At 38.2% G+C, this 27,180-nt stretch overlaps 2 non-coding genes across 2 annotated transcripts; one reads left to right on the top strand and one right to left on the bottom strand.

Annotated features, from left to right (window-relative positions):
- Nucleotides 1-6,900: 6,900 nt before the first annotated feature.
- LOC141610180 (small nucleolar RNA R71) lies at nt 6,901-7,007 on the bottom strand. The gene has a single exon (XR_012528075.1). It is a non-coding gene; the product is annotated as a small nucleolar RNA R71 (small nucleolar RNA).
- A 16,352-nt stretch (nt 7,008-23,359) lies between these two features.
- Nucleotides 23,360-23,466, top strand: LOC141610165 (small nucleolar RNA R71). Its single transcript, XR_012528061.1, has one exon. It is a non-coding gene; the product is annotated as a small nucleolar RNA R71 (small nucleolar RNA).
- Nucleotides 23,467-27,180: the final 3,714 nt, after the last annotated feature.

The raw sequence follows: 27,180 nt of genomic DNA, 5'->3' as shown, positions 1-27,180 counted from the left end.
TATCACAACTTTGCATCATATTACCTTAGTTGAACTTGAAACATAAAAGAAGGTTAGTCATTTACCTACTGGAGTGATCTTTCCAGCTTTGATATCACCAAGGTATTTGGAACAATTCCTCTTCCAATGTCCCATGCCATTACAATAATGGCATTTGTCAAGAGGACCCTTCTTGACTTTGGAGGTGCTAGCTTCACAAGACTTAGCTTTGGTGAATGTGGGAGCTTGCTTCTTGCCCTTTCTCCCATTCTTCTTGAACTTCCCCTTACTCTTAGTGCTTATGTTAAGCACATCCTTGGGAGGGTTCACATTTAACCCCATGTCCCTCTCGGCTTGCACAAGTAACTTGTGCAACTCCTCAAGAGACACATCCTTGTCTTGCATATTGAAATTCACCTGGAATTGCACATATGCCTTAACCTTAGACAAGGAGTGTAGAATCCTATCTACGATGAGTTCTTTGGGGATTTCAACCTTTTGAATCTTCAAGGTCTCGACAAGCTCCATGAGTTTGAGCACATGAGGGCTAACCTTTTGGCCCTCTTTGAAGTCGAGATCAAAGAATGCCGCGGCCGCCTCATATTGGACGATCCGCGGAGTTTGTGAAAACATGGTCACAAGTTTGGAGTAAATCTCATTAGCATTGCCCATTTTGAAGGCTCTCCTTTGGAGTTCCGCCTCCATCGCAAATATCAATACATTTTTCATTGCGGCGGACTCCTTTTGGTAAGCCTCATAGGCTTCCCTAGTGGCCGCGGTGGACCTAGTGGAGGGCTCGGGTGGAGAGGCCTCGGTAAGGTAACGAAGCTTGTCGTCACCCTCGGCGGCTAATTTGAGTTGGGCATCCCACTCGGAGAAATTTGACCCATTCTTTTCAAGTTTACATCGATCCATAAAGGATCGGAGCCAAGATGAAGTAGCGAGAGGTGTAGCATTAGGAGTTGGTGTTGGTGTTGCCATTTGTTATGAAAAAGAAGTGGTCTACAAAACAAAATATAAGGAGTAAAACAATTGTCGTTTTAATAATACTCGTAAAAATGTATGATTTAAACAAGTTTTAAGCATTTTTCTAGTGACCTCTACCCAACTAGATAAATGATTCCAAGACCCAAATTCATATCGATTTAGGCACGGTAGGGCCGATTCATCCTTTATCAATATAACTCGGTGGATTAACGTTTAATCGATTCTACTCTTAGAACTCTTGGTCGATAATATTACATTAACATATATCTTTAGCCCAAAACACATTCGACAAGGGCACGGTAGGGCCGATACATCCCTTATCAAAAACTTTTGTTGAGGTCAATCCAAATTTCGAATAAATGTGTCCATGATCCAAATCCATATCAACTTGGGCACGGTAGGGCCGATACATCCCTTATCAACATGAATTCGGTGGATTAACATTCATCACCCACTTCCCCTACGTAACAAGGTTTGTACCCGGTAGGGCCGAGTGCACTCCCTCGCGAAATAGGTTTTCATGGTTTCTACTATTTGGTAAGGCTATATCTCAATTAATTGTTTTAGCGAGAGGTCATGTCAATTTATTATCTATCACGTTTTAAGTGAACTAAAGTGGTGAACTACGATAATTCTAATTGACACGGTCGATGAACTCGATCAAATGACGATGCATGTTTAGTTATGGCGATTTAGCAATGCATGTAACATAAAATAAAATGCAAGCATAAAAGAATAAATAAATCCTAGTATGGCCTTTCCTAAAATAGAAAAACTATTAATCTATTACATATTCGGAAACCAACTCCATTGGTCCCTTGAACTTCGGTTGTGGCACGCATCTCGAGGTAACACCGTCTTTATGTAACGCCATTCTTGAAGAAATCCGTCTTTAGGAATTAGGAATGAATAAAATTACATAATAAATTACATAAATCCTATTATACATTTGTAACTAAAATAAAATAAATCTATTAAAATTACAAAACGGTGATACGAGATCACAATAAAAATTACAACCGAATCGATATTCCCATTCATTTCGGGAAATACCAATTAAAATCTAAGGCCATACTAAGTAAAATTACATAATTCAAAATTACATAAATTAAAATTATGACAATCATAAAGGAAAAATGCAGCATTATAATATGAATGAACATGCTCAATTTTTATGCTAAATCGCCTTTAATTAGCCAATATCATATATTACTCGGTTTTTACGGATTTGCGTGATTTCAACATTTTATAATCACAAAATTACATAAACTCATATTTATGCATAAGTTAATTACCCTAACCTCTTAGGACTCAAAATATAGTCTTCACTAATAATTTGACCATAATTAACTTTTATTTACAAAATTGTTCATAAATGGGCCAAAAATACAAAATTAAGCTATTAAACTTCAAATAAATCCAAAAATTCCAAATAAATTCAAAATTCAAAATTTAAATTCATGAACATTCTGGAAAAATTCCATGACACTCATAATGTTCAAAATCTTAGGTTAAAAATTTCGAAAATTTTCCGGAAAAACAATGTTGCGGTTTATCGATATTTAATAAAATAATCATAAAAAAAACATGGAAAAAATTATTTTCATTAACTTTTCAATTTTAGATCTGAAAAATATAATAAAATGCAACATTAGACGTTTTTCCTAAGTCATAGATTATATTTTATTAATTTTCATTAATAATGTCACTATTTATGCCATTTTTCTTCAAAAATTCATAAATCATGCTAAAAGACTTCTTTATAGCCAATTATTTTACACACATCTTGTAAAATTGCATGTGACAACATATAAATTTTCTATGACCAGATTCGAAATTTAACTCTTATTAACCTATTTTTCTCTTAAATCCATATTTAATAATGAAAAATTCATTTTTCGAGCATAACAAGTGCAAAAATTATGAAAAATTACAGGTTATCTCAAAATAATATGTGTGACAACATATCCAAAAACCAACTTAAAATTCGAAGTATAGCTAATTTTCGACCAAAAATGACATTTTTACTCATAAAATCACATTTAAATGCCATTATTATTAAATATGAACAATAAAAATCCGAAAAATTAACCAAAAAATCCTAAAACACTTTAGGACCAGAAATATTAACATGCATGTAATTATTTCGTGATATATCATAATAACACAAATTTTACAAGTTTTATTTTGTTATTCATATAACTCGGAAAAACTTTTAACCAATTTGCATGCAAACAACCGTGGCTCTTGATACCGATTGAAGGAAATGTAGATTCATATACATATTTAACATACTCTTATATGTCTAAATAATTTGTCATAAAATTAAAACGGATCTTATGCATGCAAACAATAAAATAAATAGAGGAGAAATCATGTCCATACATTGTAAATTTCGGCTATTAGGGCACAAGAGAGATCTCCTTTCTCTTCTTGTTCTTGAGCTTTTCTAATGGAAGAACAAAGATCTAAGTGTAAGATCTCTCCCTAAGCTTAATACCCAAGGCTTTCACTTAATCTAATTAATATTATAATACTAGTATAATATTAATCTTAGTAGAAAATTGAACCAAAACTTTTATAAAACACTTATGAGTTTCGGTTTTTAGAGAGATAATTAGGAGGATTTTTCTTCTCTCTAAAACAATGTTTTTGGATGAGTTAGTAGAATGAATTAATTTCTAACACATTTTAGAGTAATAGGTAAATTAAATTGAAAAACCAATGATGGTTTTTCACATAAAAAACCGGGTGGAAGGGAAGGCTTTTAGGGGAGCCAATGCATGAACACTTTTGTCTTCACAAGGAGTAGTAGGGTTGCATGGCTAAAAAGCAAAACAATCATTATGTTTAGCTACTAATTAAACAATTAATTAGCTTAATCCACTTCCTATATTTCGGTCCATTTGGTAATATGGAATTCATATTATTTTTGTCAATTGTCTATATGTTACATGTCACATGTCACATATATTTGTTATGTAATTTTTAACTTATTAAAAATCAACGCATTAATAAAAATACGTCACATACAAAAATCGACTTAGTAATATCACAATTACTAGTACCAAAATATTTTACCAATTATAAATTACAACTGATTGTATTTATAACAATTCATTCAATTTTAATTGTTACATTAAACAATTATTTCATCCGAGTAATGATACAATTCAATCACTCAGACCGTATCATTTTTAATCATATTTTAATATGATACGTAAATTTTACTTCCAAAATTGTCCGTCAATTTTCAAGTAATTTAATTAACTCGTAACATTATACGATTAATTAAATAATCAATTAAGAGAATTGCCCTTTAGGTATGACCTAGGGGTCAATCGATCACCACCGTCACACGACAAGTAATGTCAAACTCTAGTCACCAATCATTACCGATATATGTTGACCAGTTGACAGTAACAATATTACTTCCCAATTGTATTCATTTTAATGAGACTTAAACATGTGATCATCATGATCAACAGTCGTGATCGCATTATTGTCGGAGGACACATATTCCAACACTTATTTGGGTCATTTCTTATCTTTAGTTCTTTGTTTTGCATATTCTTTGAGATTTTGATCCCTTGGTAGGAAAGGAGTAAGAATCTTGCATTTTCATGGCAAAACGAGACTAAATTGATCGAATTCAATGACCAAGCATCAAGGAGAGACAAGATTAGAAGGCCTTTGTACATATCATAGTAGAAGAGCAATGTTGAGAAAAGATCCTTGAGTCCCCAAGGAAATCCCCAAGGAATTTATGAAGAAAAGGGAAGAAAAGAAGAAGAATTGTTCTTTCGATCGACAATCCGAGCGGATTGTCACCAATCCGTCCGTCCAAAGCACCAAAGACAATCCGAGCGTCTTTGCCACAATCCGCTCGGATTCCACCTCCACAATCCGCCCGGATTCCCATGAATCCGCTCGGATTCCAACGCCAGAATCCGCCCGTCCCGACCCTATTCCGCCCGGATTCTGCTCCAGCACGGATTGCTTTCTCCAAGCTACGAAAAGAGAAGCCCTTCTCTCCAAAAATACCGGCTCCTCCTTGCTCAACTTAAAAAGTGTAATTACTAGTTTAGCCCTTAGTTAACCCTAATGCATCCTCCCTAATTTCCACTATAAATACCCCATTAGTCTAATTAGAGGAGCATGTTCTTCTTATCAATAATTAGTGTAGTTAATATCAATCAAATCTCTCTTTAATATTGTAATCAAGTATTAATCAAGTTTTAATCCAAGTTTTAGTTCTTTAATCTCTCTTTTGTTCATCCTTTATTTTGGGTAATTGAAGATTATTTTGGGTTATTGTTGGGAGATTGACAACCTCTCAATCAAGCATTCAAGTACTTCTTTTATCTTTGCTTTATTATTGGAATCATTAGTAGGTATAATCTCTTAATCCCTATTTAATTATTGTTAATTACTTTCATTTATTCATCATGTTTCATATTGTTGGTATGATTGACAACCTTGCTAGCATGATCAACATGATAATGAGTGAGTAGTCTCTTAGCTAGGGTTAATGGGTGATTAGGGGAAACCAACATGGGGAATGATTCATGCTTAAATTAATATGCTTTCATGTTTTATTTGCTTGCTTGTTTTGATCTCAACTCATGCACATGTTACATTTGATGAAATGCTAAGCCTATGAATCCTTGCATTTACTATCATCTTCTATCTTTTCAATGAGACTTGTAAGACATAACCCAACTCGAGTCTCATTAGACCATGCATGTTGTTGAGTAGGGAAGATTAAGTCGACTTGTAGGTGTTGTACAATCTAATCGATTCGGCTCCGGGACCCAAACTTTCCTAGGATTGTAAGATATAACCCAACTCAATCCATCACAACAATAATTGCTTGCTTATAATTTGAGAACATGTTTGTATGATCATATCCCATGATTCCCCTATGACCCCATGACACCCTAGTGCCTTTAATTAATTGTTTACACCCCTTTAATTCATCTTGCTTGTTTATTTTCATTGCTATTCTAGTTTAGTAACCTTCTACATCAACCCAATTTGTGACACCCCTTAGACACCACTAGTTACAATAGAAATCTCATTTCAACTCCCGTCCCTTGGGATCCGACCTTTACTTGCCTCTTTACTAATTGTAGAGTTGTTTGTGGAACTATAAATTGTGTTTTGATTCGACCGTGACCAACGACCACATCTTAATTTGTGAACACTTAGCGGGATCGCATCAAAAATGGCGCCGTTGCCGGGGACGGTGTTTGTTTGATTTAGATTTCTTTTTATTGTCATTAGTTGTGTCTTTCTTCGCCTTGAGGAAGTAAAACTCCTCAAGGTTTGTTCTAATTGTTTTCGAGTTGTTTGATATTTTGCATGTCTAGAAGGTTACAAGGTGATTTGTTACCTTTTGACCGTGAAATCGAAAGAACCTTGACGAACAATAGGAGAGTTGTTAGGAGGAATTTAAGAGGTATTAGTGAAGTTGTCCAACCCACTAGTGAGTTTGTCAATCCTTTCGCAATAGAAGGAGAAGAAAACCCATTACACAATACCCCACAAAATCCACCTACAATGCCAAAATTCTCGTCACACTCCGTACCCACCGAGGAGAATCTACCAAATGGTACTCCTACACCGCAACATCTCACCGGAAATTTTATTGCCAAGTCCGCCTTCATCCAATTAGTTGAGAGGAGCCAATTCGGGGGGATGCCTAGTGAGGACCCTCACTCTCATATGGAAACCTTTTGCGACTATTGTGATGCTATCTCTCAAACGGGCGTGACTCAAGACCAAATTAGATGGGTCTTATTTCCTTTTTCCTTAATCGGCACCGCGAAACAATGGTTGAAGGGCCTTGATAAGGCCACCCTTGGAATAGATTCTTGGAAGAAGTTGGCTCTAGCTTTCTACAAAAAATTCTACCCACCGGAAAAGACTAACATGCTAAGAGCTCAAATTACGGGTTTTAAGCAAAGGGATGAAGAGTCTTTGTATGAAGCTTGGGAGCGGTTTAAAGGTATTTGTCGCTCATGACCTCACCATGGACTTAGCGAATGGTTTTTGGTGCAACAATTTTGGAATGGTTTATATGAAGATTCTAGGAACATTCTCAATATGGGATCAAATGGATTGTTCACCGAAGTTGATGACAATCAAACATGGAACAAGATTGAGGAAATGGCGGTCCATAACTCACAATATAGTAGACCTCGCAAGGCTACTAGAGGAGGAAAGTATGAAGTGGACTCCGTTACTCAATTGGGTGCTCAACTTAGTGCTCACATTGACACAATCAACTTGAAGTTTGAACAAGCTATGGCTAGACTTGAGGAAAACTCAAAATCATCGAAGCATCATGTTAATGCCATGACGGCATCCTCATCAATCCCAAGTGGGATATGTGAGAATTGTGGAACTTTGGGACATGACCAAGGTGAATGTAGGGGAACAAATGAACAAGTGAATGCTTTCCAAGCATACAAGAGTGGTACCCCTTATTCCAACTTTTACAATGAAAACACCAAATTCCATCCAAATCTCTCATACAAAAGCCAAAATGTTCAAAACCCTCAAACAACATACACTCCACCACCCATGAGAAACCAAAATCAAAGACCCTTTTACAATCAAAACCAAGGTTACCAAAATCAAAATCCATACAATCACCAAAATGACCAAGGCTTTGATGTCCAAAAAGCGGTCCTCCAAATGCAAAGGAATCAACAAGAATTTTTCACTCAAATGCAAAAAGATAGCCAAGCAAAGGAAACCACCATCAACAACATTCTAGCTCACACCAAGATGTTGGAAACACAATTGACTCAACTAGCATCTTCGAGCTCACAAAGAAAAAAGGGGCAATTACCACCTCAAAGTAATCCCCCTAGACATGAAACGGTTAGTGCCATTCACTTGAGAAGTGGTACAAGGTATGAAGCACCGAAGAAGCAAGTTGAGGAAGAAGTTGTGGAAGCTAGTGAAAAGGAAGAAATTGTGCAAAACTCCAAAGACGGAGAATCATCAAAAGAAGAAAGTTCAAAGAAAAATGAAGACAAGGCCAAGGAGAAGGAGCCCATTGTGATTAGACTTCCTTTTCCAAGTCGTCAAGCCAAGCCCAAATTTGATGATCAACTTGGAAAATTCATGGAAATTGTGAAGAATTTAGAAGTCTCAATTCCTTTCACGGAATTAATCAATCACGTTCCGGCCTATGCGAAGTACATGAAAGATATCCTCACAAAGAAGAAGTCGATCCGGAAGCTTGAGACTATCGCCTTCACTAAGGTGAGTAGTGCAATACTTCAAGGGAGTTCACCTCCAAAGTTAAAGGATCCGGGAAGCTTCTCAATACCGTGTACCATTGGCGACACGACGATCAACAAAGCCTTATGTGATCTAGGGGCTAGTGTGAGTATCATGCCGTACTCGGTAAGTAAAAGGTTGGGGATGGGAGAGCTTAAATGCACCAATATCACACTCCAAATGGCCGATAGATCGACGAAGACACCGTTAGGGATATGGGAAGATGTCCCCGTGCGAATTGGGAAGTTTTTCATCCCGGTGGACTTTGTCATTGTTGATATGGAGGAAGATTCCAACATTCCAATCATCCTAGGAAGACCTTTCCTACACACCGCCGGTGCGGTAATTGATGTGAAACACGGTGAGCTCACTCTAGAAGTGGGAGATGAAAGCATAACTTTTAATCTTGACAAGACTATGAGAGCTCCTCGTTTGCATGAGCCATGTTTCATGATTGATCATTATAGCCGAAAAGATGAAAGGAAGAAATCGGAACTCCAATGGAAGAAGAAAATTGAAGATGCCCCATTCAAAGAACAAGTGAATTTTGACAAGGAGAGCTTGCAAAGCTCATCAAAATCAACCAAGGAAGAAGAGGATGGCCTCATTGGCCAAGAGAAGAAATTGGGAGAGTTGTCTCCATCTAAGCAAGAAATTTTTAATGATCAACTCGATGAAGTTTGTGGTCTTTGGGACGACGAGTTTGAAGGGATCTTTAATCCCTACATTGGTAATGCCATCAATCAAGACCAACAACAAGGGCCACGGTCTATTGAGAACCTCTACCATGATAATGAACAAGCTTTTGATTACTTTTTCAAGGTGTTGAGCAACATCAACAACACCTTGGACATGCCCCCTTGACATCTCATCAAGAATGAGAGTTTGGTGGAGTCCTCCCTAAACCACCACTTGTAAATATTTCTAACTCCCTAACTTACTTTTCATTTCTTGTATTGCATTTTTGTCATCTTTGTATTTTTATTTACTTTGATCAAAATAATTGTCATGTAAGAGAGAAGTGAGGGAGGGACTAACAATTTCAATTGATGTGTAGTGCTTTACCTTAGTGTGGGGATGGCAATTGCCTAGGCTATCCATGCCTTAGTAGTGCCCCCACAATGAAGAACACAAGACTTGAAGAAAGAATGGAAGAACGATAAGGGAAATGCGCTGTGCACGGGTGGAACTGAATCCGTGTACACAGAGGAAGAATCCGAGCGGATTCCAGAGAATCCGCCCGCCTTACAGAATCCGAGCGTATTGCAGAAAAGACGCCCGTCCTGAACTGAACTGAATTTTGAAAATTTCTTGACTGTGCTAAAATCCGAGCGGATTCCAGAGAATCCGCCCGTCTTGTGTAATCCGTCCGTCTTGTAAGAAAGACGTCCGTCTTTGCAGCTGAGGAAAACAAGCAAATTTCTCTGGACAGAAATCCGTCCGTCTTAGAGCAAATCCGCCCGTCCCGTGTTCAGCAAATCCGAGCGGATTGTAACAAATCCGCCCGTCTTTAGGCGAGTTTTGCAAAGTTCAGAAAGAGCAGAATCCGCACGGATTGGGCAGAATCCGCACGGATTGCCCTGCAGATTCGAAATTTTCGGCCTCTTTAAAACCCCTCCCACCTTCATTCATTCATTCATTCATTCATAAACACTACCCACAACATCAAAACCCTCATCCTCTCCATCACAAAAACAAAAACCCTCAAAAACATTCACCAAAATCAAATCAAACCATCCTTCCAACAAATTAATCACTCCTTCCTCAACAAAAATCAAAACCAAGCACAAAATCTTCAACCTTTGAGTCGATTTTTGTTTTCATAAAGGCAAAGCCTTTCACCTTCAAATCGATTTGGGCATACTACAAATTGAAGAATTTTCATTTTTTTCTTGGTTAGTTCATCAATGGCAAGGACTAAGAGAGCAACAAAGGCAACAAAGGCACCAAAGGCCAAGGCACTCTCACAAAGGCAAAAGGCTCTTCAAACAAAGAAAGCATTGGCTATGGTGGTAGCAACACCAAACTTGGAAGTGCAACATCAACAACAACCTTCTATGGGAGCAACAACACCTTCTACTCCGGTAATTGATCAACTTTTGCATTATCTGGAGGTAACTTTTATTTCCGATACCCATAGAAATACCTTTGTCAAGTTTGCTATGAAGTCATTACAATCCACCAAATTCATATGTGAAGATACCTTACAAAAATTGGGTGTTCTTGAACAAACAAAAGCCTTTTTCAATGCCATGGGGTTGAAGAAATTGTTTGAAACAAGGGAATTAACATACCCCTCCCTTACCTTGGAATTTTTAAGTTCTTTGAAAGTCACCAAAGTTGAGAATAGGGAAAATCTCGAGTTTCGTCTAGCTAATTTTAGTAGACGCATTACCTTTAAGGAATTGGGTGAAATTTTGGGTCTTAGTGATGAATTGCGTTATCTTAAGCATTATGGAAAGTATGACCCCGAGCCTCTTTGGGAGGCAATCTCCGGGAAGAAATTTGAAGATTTTCATGCGAGTCGTGCTCTTTTGGTCCACCATCCGGGCATAAGAGTATGGCACAAGGTTGTGGGAAATACCATAATTGCTAGGAAAGATACCAACCATTTCACAAGACTTGATTTTATTCTCCTTGAATCGACTTTGAATATCGGAAGAGTGCATACCAAGCCTTACAATTCTTTGAGGCTCTTGGTAGATAGATGGCTCAACATAGATTGTGGGAAGAAGGGCACGACCGTTATTGTCAATGGCGGCCTAGTCACGGTCCTAGTTAAGCACTTTGATCCTAACTTCAATAAGGATAACAAGTACAAAGCAAAAGAGGGTGGCCATCTTGTTGATATGTATACTATGATTCACAAGTTCAAGTGGGTTGCCCATAACCCCCTTGACACTAAGTATGGATGGCTAACTAGTGAAGCTAGATCGTTCACCTTGCCTTCAAAGATTTGCCGTCTAAGCGTCCACCGGACCAATTATCTACTTCCCCTTTCCAAAGAAGCCGAGTATATCATTCAACAACAAAAGGGTGATCTTGAAACTCCCTCCTCTTCCATTGTCATACCACCTTACCCCTTTAAGTATGAAGAGTTCAAGCCGGAAGGAGTTGAAGTTGGGAAAGACTATGTGACTCTTCTCATGCAAGCAATGCACAAGCAAGCCTATGAAGACCGGAAAAATGCCTACTTGGCTCAATATCCACACCTCCTACATTTAGCTAGGCAAGGACTACTTGATCCATCTTGTCCTTTGCCTAGTTGGGCGGATAGAGAAGTCTTATTTCCGGGTGCATCTAGGGTCGTTTTGGGTGACAATGAGGTTGTTGGAAATGTTGAAGAAGTTGATGATAATATTGAGGAAGAAGCAAGTGAAGGAGAAAAGGATGGTGAAGATGATGAAGATGAAGATGAGGAGGAAAGTGAAGAAGCAAATGACAAGGAAAGTGGCAATGTGACCACTTCTCATGAGGGAAGTGATGATGATAGCATGATGGAAGATTAGCAAGCCTTGGAGACTCCTACACTCTCATGGTTTGTCTATTTCTCTCTTTGAATCTTATTTCATTTTGATCATTGTTGGAGTAGTCCTAGCCCCATTAGAGGACTCACACCTCGGTACCATTGAGGTGTTCTCATTCTATTGTTCCCGTTTTTAAAATCCAAAATGACAAACTAGTTTCATGCATAGCATAGTATGTGCATGAACTATACCCATCCTTGGACATTAGCAATAGTGTCTCACTCGGTTTGGGGAAGTTAATGCATACACAATGGGAGGTAATCTAAATTATCCTCTCCGTCATAACAAAAACCATTCATCATGTAGTATAGCTTAGTATAGATTGCATTTAGTATAGAAATCATGCATCATCTTTGCATAATTTCCATCATTTTGGCCATTGAGGACAATGCCCATATTAGTGTGGGGATGGGAATTCTAACATTTAACTCTTATTCAAAAAAAAAAAAAAAAAAAATTGAAAAATTTCAAAAATCATAAAAATTTGAAAATTGAAAACCCAAAAACATGTTTATTTCCTTTTGTAGTTTTGTATATATTGTCTTGTATATATTGTGTTTGTCTATCCTTGTTCACATTGATTGACTACGCCACATCCGAGACATGAGGATATTGAAGACCGCATGGTATGATCTTTCCAATCTCCTTTTTCCTCTTTATGTTAATGACTATGTGGCTTTATTTTGATTAATGCGGTATAACAATGTGAATCTAGGACTTGCATTTAGTTTATATGTCATATTAGTTGATAGAACCACTTGCATTAGGATGTTTATATTAGTTGCATCATGGCATGTAGTTGCATGTTAGAAATGTTTTGAAAAATGCCTATTTAGGAACTTTGACAAGAGCAACTAAGCCATTGTAAATACTTGTTCAACATAAGACTTTGCCTACTAGAATGGTTGTAAAACACCCTAGATAGTGTCATACTAGTGTCTTTTGACCCATGACCCAAGGCCTAGTCAAGGGTTTGCATGTGAGTCACCTATCCAACCCCGTGATGCGATATGGACTTGGTTAACTTGTCTAGGTGACCTTGTTTGACCTTGTGGTAAGGCAACCCAAAAATATTTTCTATCAATAAGCTTGAAGTGCTCATTTCAAAGAAATTTTGTCATGTGGAAGTAATGTAATGCCAAGGAAACCTCAAATGTTATGAATTGTTGAAAGTTGAGAAAGTTAAGTTGTTTTGATGGAGGCGTACCACTTCGATGTGCTTTGGTGCGGGATCCATTGAATTGGGCCCCCATACGGTTGTGAATTCGGCCGCCCAGAGACAGAGTGACTATCACCCCGAAAAGCTATTGTCTAGAGGTTAACCGGTTGCCTAATAAGCGATTGGCGAAAGCAAAGGACACTAGCCCGGAATGGACAAACCCCATCTTAAAGTTTTGAAATGTGAAAGTGAAATGAGGACAATTTTGAATACTAGTCATATCCACCCGTTGTGAATAAAGATTTGAGCATTTCATTCCCAAAAAGCCTTTTGTCAAGCCACTTGGTCGAGCTTGCCTTCTCCAAGCTACGAAAAGAGAAGCCCTTCTCTCCAAAAATACCGGCTCCTCCTTGCTCAACTTAAAAAGTGTAATTACTAGTTTAGCCCTTAGTTAACCCTAATGCATCCTCCCTAATTTCCACTATAAATACCCCATTAGTCTAATTAGAGGAGCATGTTCTTCTTATCAATAATTAGTGTAGTTAATATCAATCAAATCTCTCTTTAATATTGTAATCAAGTATTAATCAAGTTTTAATCCAAGTTTTAGTTCTTTAATCTCTCTTTTGTTCATCCTTTATTTTGGGTAATTGAAGATTATTTTGGGTTATTGTTGGGAGATTGACAACCTCTCAATCAAGCATTCAAGTACTTATTTTATCTTTGCTTTATTATTGGAATCATTAGTAGGTATAATCTCTTAATCCCTTTTTAATTATTGTTAATTACTTTCATTTATTCATCATGTTTCATATTGTTGGTATGATTGACAACCTTGCTAGCATGATCAACATGATAATGAGTGAGTAGTCTCTTAGCTAGGGTTAATGGGTGATTAGGGGAAACCAACATGGGGAATGATTCATGCTTAAATTAATATGCTTTCATGTTTTATTTGCTTGCTTGTTTTGATCTCAACTCATGCACATGTTATATTTGATGAAATGCTAAGCCTATGAATCCTTGCATTTACTATCATCTTCTATCTTTTCAATGAGACTTGTAAGACATAACCCAACTCGAGTCTCATTAGACCATGCATGTTGTTGAGTAGGGAAGATTAAGTCGACTTGTAGGTGTTGTACAATCTAATCGATTCGGCTCCGGGACCCAAACTTTCCTAGGATTGTAAGATATAACCCAACTCAATCCATCACAACAATAATTGCTTGCTTATAATTTGAGAACATGTTTGTATGATCATATCCCATGATTCCCCTATGACCCCATGACACCCTAGTGCCTTTAATCAATTGTTTACACCCCTTTAATTCATCTTGCTTGTTTATTTTCATTGCTATTCTAGTTTAGTAACCTTCTACATCAACCCAATTTGTGACACCCCTTAGACACCACTAGTTACAATAGAAATCTCATTTCAACTCCCGTCCCTTGGGATCCGACCTTTACTTGCCTCTTTACTAATTGTAGAGTTGTTTGTGGAGCTATAAATTGTGTTTTGATTCGACCGTGACCAACGACCACATCTTAATTTGTGAACACTTAGCGGGATCGCATCAAGTTGCGATTTACAAAACTCATGCAAGATGATTTTAAAATCCAACAGTCAAATAATATTATTAAATCCGAATTTAATGAAGTGTTGTAATTGGTTTAAACCTCTTACCACCAATCAACCAAGTTATAGAAACATCTTAATGTTTATGTTCAGTTCATACTTTTGCGGAGTTAAAACTAAATAAAGCATCTTAATAAGTTACAGCTTTGTTACTTTCAAAAATAACATGACCCCTGTCCACTATAGGTTTTGAAGATGATGCGATCCCGCTAAGTGTTCACAAATTAAGATGTGGTCGTTGGTCACGGTCGAATCAAAACACAATTTATAGCTCCACAAACAACTCTACAATTAGTAAAGAGGCAAGTAAAGGTCGGATCCCAAGGGACGGGAGTTGAAATGAGATTTCTATCGTAACTAGTGGTGTCTAAGGGGTGTCACAAATTGGGTTGATGTAGAAGGTTACTAAACTAAAATAGCAATGAAAATAAACAAGCAAGATGAATTAAAGGGGTGTAAACAATTGATTAAAGGCACTAGGGTGTCATGGGGTCATAGGGGAATCATGGGATATGATCATACAAACATGTTCTCAAATTATAAGCAAGCAATTATTGTTGTGATGGATTGAGTTGGGTTATATCTTACAATCCTAGGAAAGTTTGGGTCCCGGAGCCGAATCGATTAGATTGTACAACACCTACAAGTCGACTTAATCTTCCCTACTCAACAACATGCATGGTCTAATGAGACTCGAGTTGGGTTATATCTTACAAGTCTCATTGAAAAGATAGGAGATGATAGTAAATGCAAGGATTCATAGGCTTAGCATTTCATCAAATATAACATGTGCATGAGTTGAGATCAAAACAAGCAAGCAAATAAAACATGAAAGCATATTAATTTAAGCATGAATCATTCCCCATGTTGGTTTCCTCTAATCACCCATTAACCCTAGCTAAGAGACTACTCACTCATTATCATGTTGATCATGCTAGCAAGGTTGTCAATCATACCAACAATATGAAACATGATGAATAAATGAAAGTAATTAACAATAATTAAAAAGGGATTAAGAGATTATACCTACTAATGATTCCAATAATAAAGCAAAGATAAAAGAAGTACTTGAATGCTTGATTGAGAGGTTGTCAATCTCCCAACAATAACCCAAAATAATCTTCAATTACCCAAAATAAAGGATGAACAAAAGAGAGATTAAAGAACTAAAACTTGGATTAAAACTTGATTAATACTTGATTACAATATTAAAGAGAGATTTGATTGATATTAACTACACTAATTATTAATAAGAAGAACATGCTCCTCTAATTAGACTAATGGGGTATTTATAGTGGAAATTAGGGAGGATGCATTAGGGTTAACTAAGGGCTAAACTAGTAATTACACTTTTTAAGTTGAGCAAGGAGGAGCCGGTATTTTTGGAGAGAAGGGCTTCTCTTTTCGTAGCTTGGAGAAGGCAATCCGTGCTGGAGCAGAATCCGGGCGGAATAGGGTCGGGACGGGCGGATTCTGGCGTTGGAATCCGAGCGGATTCTTGGGAATCCGGGCGGATTGTGGAGGTGGAATCCGAGCGGATTGTGGCAAAGACGCTCGGATTGAGCTGGGGCTGGACGGACGGATTGGTGACAATCCGCTCGGATTGTCAGTCAGCAACAATTTGTTCTTCTTTTCTTCCCTTTTCTTCATAAATTCCTTGGGGATTTCCTTGGGGACTCAAGGATCCTTTCTCAACATTGCTCTTCTACTATGATATGTACAAAGGCCTTCTAATCTTGTCTCTCCTTGATGCTTGGTCATTGAATTCGATCAATTTAGTCTCGTTTTGCCATGAAAATGCAAGATTCTTACTCCTTTCCTACCAAGGGATCAAAATCTCAAAGAATATGCAAAACAAAGAACTAAAGATAAGAAATGACCCAAATAAGCACTAAAAAGCATGGGAACAAGGCTAATTCGGGGGCTAAATATGCGCTAATTATGGTCACATCAAATATCCCCAAACCGAGCCTTTGCTCGTCCCGAGTAAAGAGGTGACAAAGACTAGGACCAATACTAACCTCTCCTAATAATATAGCCGATATGTGACAATTAGCGGGTCTCACTCCGCCCCTTCAACTCACAACAAGACAACCATGAGGTAGGATGCCTTCTTGCAAGGCAAGGTGGGTCTTGCCAAAATGGCGACACATCCAAACATTAAGCACACAAAAACACATAATGGATGCATCTACAAAAAGAATAGCCACTCCCTCATCAAGTGGTGGAGGCACTAAAGAGGAACAAATTTAAGAGCATGTAATCCTTCACAAATACTAGTTCAACAAATTACTAAGTCTAAGAGGATGGCACTAAATCACCTCCAAATGGTGTTAAACTAGACTACTTTCGTCCTCAATTTCCAAATGCTTTCGTCAAGAGCGATCGGATGGTGGTGGAATGATGATCCCTATGATGCTAGTAGCATATGACATGACAAGTCTCGAATTCTCTACAAAAGTAAAGGTCATGGATCGTCCCAAGCTCGACCAAGTGGCTTGACAAAAGGCTTTTTGGGAATGAAATGCTCAAATCTTTATTCACAACGGGTGGATATGACTAGTATTCAAAATTGTCCTCATTTCACTTTCACATTTCAAAAATTTAAGATGGGGTTTGTCCCTTCCGGGCTAGTGTCCTTTGCTTTCGCCAATCGCTTATTAGGCAACCGGTTAACCTCTAGACAATAGCTTTTCGGGGTGATAGTCACTCTGTCTCTGGGCGGCCGAATTCACAACCGTATGGGGGCCCAATTCAATGGATCCCGCACCAAAGCACATCGAAGTGGTACGCCTCCATCAAAACAACTTAACTTTCTCAACTTTCAACAATTCATAACATTTGAGGTTTTCTTGGCATTACATTACTTCCACATGGCAAAATTTCTTTGAAATGAGCACTTCAAGCTTATTGATAGAAAATATTTTTGGGTTGCCTTACCACAAGGTCAAACAAGGTCACCTAGACAAGTTAACCAAGTCCACATCGCATCACGGGGTTGGATAGGTGACTCACATGCAAACCCTTGACTAGGCCTTGGGTCATGGGTCAAAAGACACTAGTATGACACTATCTAGGGTGTTTTACAACCATTCTAGTAGGCAAAGTCTTAAGTTGAAAAAGTATTTATAATGGCTTAGTTGCTCTTGTCAAAGTTCCTAAATAGGCATTTTTCAAAACATTTCTAACATGCAACTACATGCCATGATGTAACTAATATAAACATCCTAATGCAAGTTATTCTATCAACTAATATGACATATAAACTAAATGCAAGTCCTAAGTTCACATTGTTATACCGCATCAATCAAAATAAAGCCACATAGTCATTAACATAAAGAGGAAAAAGGAGATTGGAAAGATCATACCATGCGGTCTTCAATATCCTCATGTCTCGGATGTGGCGTAGTCAATCAATGTGAACAAGGATAGAACAAACACAATATATATACAAGACAATATATACAAGACTACAACAAGAAATAAACATGTTTTTGGGTTTTCAATTTTCAAATTTTTTTATGATTTTTGAAATTTTTCCAATTTTTTTGGATTTTTGAATAAGAGTTAAATGTTAGAATTCCCATCCCCACACTAATATGGGCATTGTCCTCAATGGCCAAAATGATGGAAATTATGCAAAGATGATGCATGATTTCTATACTAAATGCAATCTACACTAAGCTATGCTACATGATGCATGGTTTTTGTTATGACGGAGAGGATAATTTAGATTACCTCCCGTTGTGTATGCATTAACTTCCCCAAACCGAGTGAGACACTATTGCTAATGTCCAAGGATGGGTGTAGTTCATGCACACACTATGCTATGCATGAAACTAATTTGTCATTTTGGATTTTGAAAATGGGAACAATAAAATGAGAACACCTCAATGGTATCGAGGTGTGAGTCCTCTAATGGGGCTACGACTACTCCAACAATGATCAAAATTAAATAAAATACAAAGAGAGAAATAGACAAACCATGAGAGGGTAGGAGTCTCCAAGGCTTGCTAATCTTCCATCATGCTATCACCATCACTTCCCTCATGAGAAGTGGTCACATTGCCACTTTCCTTGTCATTTGCTTCTTCACTTTCTTCCTCATCTTCCTCATAATCATCTTCACCATCCTTTTCTCCTTCACTTGCTTCTTCCTCAATATTATCATCAACTTCTTCATCATTTCCAACCACCTCATTGTCACCCAAAACGACCCTAGATGCACCCGGAAATAAGACTTCTCTATCCGCCCAACTAGGCAAAGGACAAGATGGATCAAGTAGTCCTTGCCTAGCTAAGTGTAGGAGGGGTGGATATTGAGCCAAGTAGGCATTTTTCCGATCTTCATAGGCTTGCTTGTGCATTGCTTGCATGAGAAGAGTCACATAGTCTTTCCCAACTTCAACTCCTTCCGGTTTTAACTCTTCATACTTAAAGGGGTAAGGTGGTATGACAGTGGAAGAGGAGGGCATGTCAAGATCACCCTTTTGTTGTTGAATGATATACTCGGCCTCTTTGGAAAGGGGAAGTAGATAATTGGTCCGGTGGACGCTTAGACGGCAAATCTTCGAAGGCAAGGTGAACGATCTAGCTTCACTAGTGAGCCATCCATACTTAGTGTCAAGGGGGTTATGAGCAACCCACTTGAACTTGTGAATCATAGTATACATATCAACAAGATGGCCACCCTCCTTTGCTTTGTACTTGTTATCCTTATTGAAGTTAGGATCAAAGTGCTTAGCTAGGAGTGTGACTAGGCCGCCATTGACAATAACGGTCGTGCCCTTCTTCCCACAATCAATGTTGAGCCATCTATCTACCAAGAGCCTCAAAGAATTGTAAGGCTTGGTGTGTACTCTTCCGATATTCAAAACCGATTCAAGGAGAATAAAATCAAGTCTTGTGAAATGGTTGGTATCTTTCCTAGCAATTATGGTGTTACCCACGACCTTGTGCCATACTCTTATGCCCGGATGGTGGACCAAAAGTGCACGACTCGCATGAAAATCCTCAAATTTCTTCCCGGAGATTGCCTCCCAAAGAGGTTCGGGGTCATACTTTCCATAACTCTTAAAATAACTCGGTTCATCACTAAGACCCAAAATTTCACCCAATTCCCTAAAGGTAATGCGTCTACTAACATTTGCTAGACGAAACTCGAGATTCTCCCTATTCTCAACTTTGGTGACTTTTAAAGAACTTAAAAATTCCAAGGTAAGGGAGGGGTATGTCAATTCCCTTGTTTCAAACAATTTCTTCAACCCCATGGCATTGAAAAAGGCTTTTGTTTGCTCAAGAACACCCAATTTTTCTAAGGTATCTTCACATATGAATTTGGTGGATTGTAATGACTTCATAGCAAACTTGACAAAGGTATTTCTATGGGTATCGGAAATAAAAGTTACCTCCGGATAATGCAAAAGTTCATCAATTACCGGAGTAGAAGGTGTTGTTGCTCCCATAGAAGGTTGTTGTTGTTGTTGCACTTCCAAGTTTGGTGTTGCTACCACCATAGCTAATGCTTTCTTTGTTTGAAGAGCCTTTTGCCTTTGTGAGAGTGCCTTATCCTTTGGTGCCTTTGTTGCTCCCTTAGTCCTTGCCATTGATGAACTAACCGAGAAAAGAATGAAAAATCTTCAATTTGTAGTATGCCCAAATCGATTTGAAGGTGAAAGGCTTTGCCTTTATGAAATCAAAAATCGACTCAAAGGTTGAAGATTTTTGTGCTTGGTTTTGATTTTTGTTGAGGAAGGAGTGATTGATTTGTTGTTGGAAGGATGGTTTGATTTGTATTTGGTGAATGTTGTTGAGGGTTTTTGTTTTTGTGATGGAGAGGATGAGGGTTTTGATGTTGTGGGTAGTGTTTATGAATGAATGAATGAATGAATGAAGGTGGGAGGGGTTTTAAAGAGACCGAAATATTCGAATCTGCAGGGGCAATCCGTGCGGATTCTGCCCAATCCGTGCGGATTCTGCTCTTTCTGAACTTTGCAAAACTCGCCTAAAGACGGGCGGATTTGTGACAATCCGCTCGGATTTGCTGAACACGGGACGGGCGGATTTGCTTAAAGACGGACGGATTTCAGTCCAGAAAATTTTGCTTGTTTTCCTCAGCTGCAAAGACGGCCGTCTTTCGTACAAGACGGACGTATTCTACAAGACGGGCGGATTCTTCACAGGACGCCCGGATTCAGTCACAGTCAAGAATTTTTCAAAATTCAGCTCAGTTCAGGACGGGCGTCTTTTCTGCAATACGCTCGGATTCTTTCAGACGGGCGGATTCTCGGGAATCCGCTCGGATTCTTCCCCTGTGTACACGGATTCAGTTCCATCCGTGCACACTGCATTTCCCATACCATTCTTCCATTCTTTCTTCAAGTCTTGTGTTCGTCATTGTGGGGGCACTACTAAGGCATGGATAGCCTAGGCAATTGTCATCCCCACACTAAGCTAAAAGCACTACACATCAATTGAAATCGTTAGTCCCTCCCTCACTTCTCTCAAACATGACAATTATTTTGATCAAAGTAAATAAAAATCCAAAGATGACAAAAATGCAATACAAGAATTGAAATGTAAGTTAGGGGGTTAGAAATATTTACAAGTGGTGGTTTAGGGAAGACTCCACCAAACTCTCATTCTTGATGAGATGTCAAGGGGGCATGTCCAAGGTGTTGTTGATGTTGCTCAACACCTTGAAGAAGTAATCAAAAGCTTGTTCATTATCATGGTACAGGTTCTCAATAGACCTTGGCCCTTGTTGTTGGTCTTGATCGATGGCATTACCAATGTAGGGATTAAAAATCCCTTCAAATTCGTCGTCCCAAAGACCACAAACTTCATTGAGTTGATCATTGAAAATCTCTTGCTTAGATGGAGACAACTCTCCCAATTTCTTCTCTTGGCCAATGAGGCCATCCTCTTCTTCCTTGGTTGATTTTGATGAGCTTTGCAAGCTCTCCTTGTCACAATTCACTTGCTCTTTGAATGGAGCATCTTCAATTTTCTTCTTCCATTGGAGTTCGACTTCTTCCTTTCATCCTTTCGGCTATAATGATCAATCATGAAACATGGTTCATGCAAACGAGGAGCTCTCATAGTCTTGTCAAGATTAAAAGTTATGCTTTCATCTCCCACTTCTACAGTGAGCTCACCATGTTTCACATCAATCACCGCACCGGCGGTGTGTAGGAAAGGTCTTCCTAGGATGATTGGAATGTTGGAATCCTCCTCCATATCAACAATGACAAAGTCCACCGGGATGAAAAACTTCCCAATTCGCACGGGGACATCTTCCCATATCCCTAACGGTGTCTTCGTCGATCTATCGGCCATTTGGAGTGTGATGTTGGTGCATTTAAGCTCTCCCATCCCCAACCTTTTACTCACCGAGTACGGCATGACACTCACACTAGCCCCTAGATCACATAAGGCTTTGTTGATCGTCGTGTCGCCGATGGTACACGGTATTGAGAAGCTTCCCGGATCCTTTAACTTTGGAGGTGAACTCCCTTGAAGTATTGCACTACTCACCTTAGTGAAGGCGATAGTCTCAAGCTTCCGGATCGACTTCTTCTTTGTGAGGATATCTTTCATGTATTTTGCATAGGCCGGCACGTGATTGATTAATTCCGTGAAAGGAATTGAGACTTCCAATTTCTTCACAATTTCCATGAATTTTCCAAGTTGATCATCAAATTTGGGCTTGGCTTGACGACTTGGAAAAGGGAGTCTAATCACAATAGGCTCATTCTCCTTGGCCTTGTCTTCATTTTTCTTTGAACTTTCTTCTTTTGATGATTCTCCATCTTTGGAGTTTTGCACAATTTCTTCCTTTTCCCTAGCTTCCACAACTTCATCCTCAACTTGCTTCTTCGGTGCTTCATACCTTGTACCACTTCTCAAGTGAATGGCACTAACCGTTTCATGTCTAGGAGGATTACTTTGAGGTGGTAATTGCCCCTTTTGTCTTTGTGAGCTTGAAGATGCTAGTTGAGTCAATTGTGTTTCCAACATCTTGGTGTGAGCTAGAATGGTTTTGATGGTGGTTTCCTTTGCTTGGCTATCTTTTTGCATTTGAGTGAAAAATTCTTGTTGATTCTTTTGCATTTGGAGGACCGCTTTTTGGACATCAAAGCCTTGGTCATTTTGGTGATTGTATGGATTTTGATTTTGGTAACCTTGGTTTTGATTGTAAAAGGGTCTTTGATTTTGGTTTCTCATGGGTGGTGGAGTGTATGTTGTTTGAGGGTTTTGAACATTTTGGCTTTTGTATGAGAGATTTGGATGGAATTTGGTGTTTTCATTGTAAAAGTTGGAATAAGGGGTACCACTCTTCTATGCTTAGAAAGCATTCACTTGTTCATTTGTTCCCCTACATTCACCTTGGTCATGTCCCAAAGTTCCACAATTCTCACATATCCCACTTGGGATTGATGAGGATGCCGTCATGGCATTAACATGATGCTTTGATGATTTTGAGTTTTCCTCAAGTCTAGCCATAGCTTGTTCAAACTTTAAGTTGATTGTGTCAATGTGAGCACTAAGTTGAGCACCCAATTGAGTAACGGAGTCCACTTCATGCTTTCCTCCTCTAGTAGCCTTGCGAGGTCTACTGTATTGTGAGTTATGGACCGCCATTTCCTCAATCTTGTTCCATGTTTGATTGTCATCAATTTCGGTGAACATTCCATTTGATCCCATATTGAGAATGTTCCTAGAATCTTCATATAACCATTCCAAAATTGTTGTACCAAAAACCATTCGCTAAGTCCATGGTGAGGACATGAGCGACAAATTCCCTTGAACCGCTCCCAAGCTTCATACAAAGACTCTTCATCCCTTTGCTTAAACCCCGTAATTTGAGCTCTTAGCATGTTAGTCTTTTCCGGTGGGTAGAATTTTTTGTAGAAAGTTAGAGCCAACTTCTTCCAAGAATCTATTCCAAGGGTGGCCTTATCAAGGCCCTTCAACCATTGCTTCGCGGTGCCGATTAAGGAAAAAGGAAATAAGACCCATCTAATTTGGTCTTGAGTCACGCCCGTTTGAGAGATTGCATCACAATAGTCGCAAAAGGTTTCCATATGAGAATGAGGGTCCTCACTAGGCATCCCCCCGAATTGGCTCCTCTCAACTAATTGGATGATGGCGGACTTGGCAATAAAATTTCCGGTTAGATGTTGCGGTGTAGGAGTACCATTTGGTAGATTCTCCTCGGTGGGTACGGAGTGTGACGAGAATTTTGGCATTGTAGGTGGATTTTGTGGGGTATTGTGTAATGGGTTTTCTTCTCCTTCTATTGCGAAAGGATTGACAAACTCACTAGTGGGTTGGAAAACTTCACTAATACCTCTTAAATTCCTCCTAACAAGTCTCCTATTGTTCGTCAAGGTTCTTTCGATTTCACGGTCAAAAGGTAACAAATCACCTTGTAACCTTCTAGACATGCAAAATATCAAACAACTCGAAAACAATTAGAACAAACCTTGAGGAGTTTTACTTCCGCACTGGCGCCATTTTTGATGCGATTCCGCTAAGTGTTCACAAATTAAGATGTGGTCGTTGGTCACGGTCGAATCAAAACACAATTTATAGCTCCACAAACAACTCTACAATTAGTAAAGAGGCAAGTAAAGGTCGGATCCCAAGGGACGGGAGTTGAAATGAGATTTCTATCGTAACTAGTGGTGTCTAAGGGGTGTCACAAATTGGGTTGATGTAGAAGGTTACTAAACTAAAATAGCAATGAAAATAAACAAGCAAGATGAATTAAAGGGGTGTAAACAATTGATTAAAGGCACTAGGGTGTCATGGGATCATAGGTGAATCATGGGATATGATCATACAAACATGTTCTCAAATTATAAGCAAGCAATTATTGTTGTGATGGATTGAGTTGGGTTATATCTTACAATCCTAGGAAAGTTTGGGTCCCGGAGCCGAATCGATTAGATTGTACAACACCTACAAGTCGACTTAATCTTCCCTACTCAACAACATGCATGGTCTAATGAGACTCGAGTTGGGTTATATCTTACAAGTCTCATTGAAAAGATAGGAGATGATAGTAAATGCAAGGATTCATAGGCTTAGCATTTCATCAAATATAACATGTGCATGAGTTGAGATCAAAACAAGCAAGCAAATAAAACATGAAAGCATATTAATTTAAGCATGAATCATTCCCCATGTTGGTTTCCCCTAATCACCCATTAACCCTAGCTAAGAGACTACTCACTCATTATCATGTTGATCATGCTAGCAAGGTTGTCAATCATACCAACAATATGAAACATGATGAATAAATGAAAGTAATTAACAATAATTAAAAAGGGATTAAGAGATTATACCTACTAATGATTCCAATAACAAAGCAAGAATAATAGAAGTACTTGAATGCTTGATTGAGAGGTTGTCAATCTCCCAACAATAACCCAAAATAATCTTCAATTACCCAAAATAAAGGATGAACAAAAGAGAGATTGAATAACTAAAACTTGGATTAAAACTTGATTAATACTTGATTACAATATTAAAGAGAGATTTGATTGATATTAACTACACTAATTATTGATAAGAAGAACATGCTCCTCTAATTAGACTAATGGGGTATTTATAGTGGAAATTAGGGAGGATGCATTAGGGTTAACTAAGGGCTAAACTAGTAATTACACTTTTTAAGTTGAGCAAGGAGGAGCCGGTATTTTCTGAGAGAAGGGCTTCTTTCTTCGTAGCTTGGAGAAGACAATCCGTGCTGTGCTAGAATCCGGGCGGAATAGGGTCGGGACGGGCGGATTCTGGCGTTGGAATCCGAGCGGATTCAGGGGAATCCGGGCGGATTGTGGAGGTGGAATCCGAGCGGATTAAGGCGAAGCCGCTCGGATTGTGCTGCTGCGGGACGGACGGATTGGTGACAATCCGCTCGGATTGTCAGTCAGCAACAAATCTTCTTTTCTTCCCTTTTCTTCATAAATTCCTTGGGGATTTCCTTGGGGACTCAAGGATCCTTTCTCAACATTGCTCTTCTACTATGATATGTACAAATGCCTTCTAATCTTGTCTCTCCTTGATGCTTGGTCATCGAATTCGATCAATTTAGTCTCGTTTTGCCATGAAAATGCAAGATTCTTACTCCTTTCCTACCAAGGGATCAAAATCTCAAAGAATATGCAAAACAAAGAACTAAAGATAAGAAATGACCCAAATAAGCACTAAAAAGCATGGGAACAAGGCTAATTCGGGGGCTAAATATGCGCCAATTATGGTCACATCAGAAGAAATAATTACTGATTTTTACCAAGAAGGAACATCTTCCTACGTCTTATTCTCAGTTTGTGGTTCTTAGTTTGTGGCTCCTGAACATTTTCTCCCACTCTGTCTTTAAGAAATAATCCACTTTTCTTTAATAGATAGCATCACGAGCCACAAACCCTTTGTTCTCGTGATCATGTAGGAAGAGAGATCACATTTTTACTATCGAAATAAGCTGCAATTTAGGTACCATGTGTAACCATATCTCATATGAAAAGTAGATGATTGCTTTAACCATGTTTTATATTAGTTGAAAATATAAATGCTAGACAAATTGTGATAGAAACTACCTCCAACTTTATAGTAAAGATTCAATCATATCGCATAAGTTTCTTTGTAACTTTCTAACACACCTTATCTTAATAGTGTGTGATTATGAAAGTGATTTTGTGATACTATATCACACTCTATGTGGTTTAAATCAAAGTCACTACTTTATAGTTCCCATCCTTAAGAAAGTACTAATACTTTGATCGTATAATCTGTAGGTTTTGATATTTTTTAAACATTCATTTGAACATATTCAAAGAATTTCTCTTTTTACCTCATTAAGTGGATACCATGTATCTACCTAGTTCGTCGGTAAAAGAGATGAAGAAGTATTAACCTTTTCTGATTGAAAATGTATTCGACAATACACTTCAAAGTGTAAATAAGGCGAATATGTTATTCTATTCATAATCCTTTTCTTGAAAGAAGTCATGAATTAATCTCGCTTTGAATACAAGATTCGCACACACCAAAACATCTCCAATCAAATGGTTTGGGAGACTAGTCAAAACTAGTTTCTAAATATGATTTTCAATCAAGAATTGAGAAATGATTGGGGTCACCAACTTGAGTTTTGTATATATATGACATTTATTTTTAGTTTGAATATAATTACTTCGATTTGTATGGTCTCACCATAAACTTAATCGTGGTATGTTGGGGCACAACGCTTGTTTTAATTGCATAATAGTGAAACCCTTTGCGTTATATACAAAAACTTGAATTATATTCTTATTTACACATATTGTACATCATAACAATTATTGAGGTACATTTCTAAATACAAAACTAAAATGAGTACGCTACAACATTCATATGGTCATGGATGAAATGGCAACTACACTAGTTCCATTTATGCAAATTTCTGGACTTATTTTTGCTAATAGTCACACGATAATGCCAAATATCATGACGAAATCCACAAATTTGTATCAAATACTCATGATGTGGTATTTGGCAAGAATACAATGTCAATGTCATAGATTTTCGAGAAGGAATATGTTGGAGTC

Source organism: Silene latifolia, chromosome 10, assembly GCF_048544455.1.
Source record: "Silene latifolia isolate original U9 population chromosome 10, ASM4854445v1, whole genome shotgun sequence".
Lineage (NCBI taxonomy): Eukaryota > Viridiplantae > Streptophyta > Magnoliopsida > Caryophyllales > Caryophyllaceae > Silene > Silene latifolia.
This window is presented reverse-complemented; position numbering and strand designations above follow the sequence as displayed.